The sequence below is a fragment of the Cavia porcellus genome, unplaced genomic scaffold (assembly GCF_034190915.1).
Source record: "Cavia porcellus strain 051 isolate PalLab524CR breed Dunkin Hartley unplaced genomic scaffold, mCavPor4.1 scaffold_34, whole genome shotgun sequence".
Lineage (NCBI taxonomy): Eukaryota > Metazoa > Chordata > Mammalia > Rodentia > Caviidae > Cavia > Cavia porcellus.
In genome coordinates, this window is record NW_026947517.1 from 14,881,275 (window position 1) to 14,883,560 (window position 2,286).

General features: G+C 45.4%; 1 pseudogene; it reads right to left on the reverse strand.

Annotated features, from left to right (window-relative positions):
- Positions 1–314: 314 nt before the first annotated feature.
- LOC101788032 (elongation factor 2-like) lies at positions 315–2,057 on the reverse strand (annotated as a pseudogene).
- Positions 2,058–2,286: the final 229 nt, after the last annotated feature.

Sequence of the window (2,286 nt, forward strand, 5' to 3'; positions counted from 1 at the left end):
ATGATTAGTTCCTGTATTTTAATTGTTTCTGTGGTGCTAGTCATGGTTGTTTTCCTGTTTGTCCAATATATTTTTTTGATTCAAAAAATGTTCAAAGTGAGATGTCAAATTTTAAGAAAAAGTTAACTTACATTTCAGCAATATTTTTTGTTAATAGAGATTAGGTAATTAAAGAATTTCCTTAAAGGTTATCTCTCAATATACTAGAAAAGCAGTCACTGTAATTCAACAGCAAGGTCGAGATAATCCTTTTAATTTATGTATTTTAAAATCATCTTCAATATATGTGTAAAATTCTTAGATAATACAAACACATTTATACTAAAAGGCAGATCAGGGGTTGCCTGGAACTAAGGGTAGGGCTATATAATGTGTTACCTTCATGATGTTAAAAGTTTTGCAAATGTATACATATACCAAAACTCACAAAACTGTACACTTTGTGTGTACAGTTTATTGTATGTCAGATCAAATTGATTGTTTTAATAAAATTAGGCATAGAAAACTACTATAATCCACCCTAGATTGCAGAGGTAGGTCATATGGGAACAAGGATTTATAACCTTTGACACTAGTGACTGCATCAAAAAAAAAAAAATAGATACATCTGCCAAATGATTGTCTTGCTAATTAAAAGTGAACTCTGAGGAGGTTGCCTGGGAATTATGTGAAGGTCAAGATATTCCAGTAAGGAAGTTTTCTGGGGGAGTATTATTAGTTTGGGAAATTTAACATGCAGGCCAATCTTAAATATTGACAAGGTCTTTTTTTAACTATAAGACCTCTTAAAAATGTAATGGTAACCTTGATTAGTCAGAGAAAAATAACGACTTATCAAGCTATCCCCAACCAGTTTATGTGTACTTATGAAATATTTAAAAATAAACAGCTACTTGGAAAATTCTGCAAAAATCTTCACATTCCCTTTTGTAAATAAAGGAGCCACTAGGAAAGCAAAATGCACTGTGACTGTGCACAGGTCGGGGTGCAGCCGAAGGACTCGTTGACCGGCAGGCGGGCCTCGACTAGGAACATGGGGGTGCCGGCCACCCGGGACTCCTGGAAGACGCGGCCCCGCTTCCTGCTCAGGACGCCGTAGACGCGCCCAGCCCCGCTCCGGACGCTGGATCTCCACCGGGTACCGGGCTCCAGGAGGCGCGGCTGCGCGGTCGGCACGCCGGCGTAGAGGCAGCGCCGCCTTGGGGATGATCCGGCCCGCCGCGGTGGGCGGCGTCGGCACGCAGGGTTAGAGGGGACATCAAAATGCCCCGCGCGTATTCTCGCACAGCGCCCCCTCCTTGGTGGCCCACCGGAAGCCGGCCACCGCGCTGTCCTTGATCTTGTTCAGGTGCTGCACCCCTTGGTGATGTCGGTGAGGATGTTGGGCCGGGTGCCGTCGGGCCGAAGCAGCAGATCTTGCGGGCCTCGGCCACGTCCCACTCGTACTTCTCGCCAGGCAGCGCGCGCGCTGCTTGAGCTCCTGGCGGGCGGGCGGACACCTCGCCCTTGTGGATGTCCTCGGCCAGGCCGTCAGGGAAGGGCCGCGCCTTGATGTACAGCCGGTTGTGCTTGTTGGGGGACTTGGAGAGGCACATCAGGTTGACTCCTCGCTCACCTTCTCAAGGTAGGAGACCACGGGGCCGATTTCTTGATGGGGATGCAGGCGTGGTCCTCCTCCAGGTCCTTGAGGCAGATCTCCAAGCGCCGATCACCAGCACCCGCGATGATGTGCTCCCCCGACTCCTCCATGATGCACTGCACCATGGGGTCGGACTTGGCCAGCCGCTAGAGCTGAATTGAGCCGCGCGGAGGATGGCAGCGACAGGGCCAGAAGACAGGACGTGATGGATTCTTTAACAGACAAAATAAATACCCTTTTAGAGTGTACAGTTGATGTTTTTATTCCTTGCATTCAACTCCAAGAATGAGTTTGGGGAAAACATGAAAAAATAAAAATAAAAAAGCTGATTATATCTGGAATGTGAGGTTCTTTTTTAAGAGTGAGTAATTTTAGTTTTAATCAATTCTACATTTACTACTACCTCCAAGAATAAAAATCAAACTTTAAGGGCAGGGGATTTAGCTCAGCAGCATAAGCACCAGCCTGGCAAGCTCAAGGTCTGGACTTCAATCCCCAGCAACAAAAACAAAAAGTAAAATTTACTTAGCTTATAACCTAACAAAGAAAATTATATCTAGTCCTAATTCTGTAAGTAATCAAGTATGTGACCTCAGACAAATAGGGCTAGTCTATAGGAAAGAATATTATGCAAACATGCGTTTCTA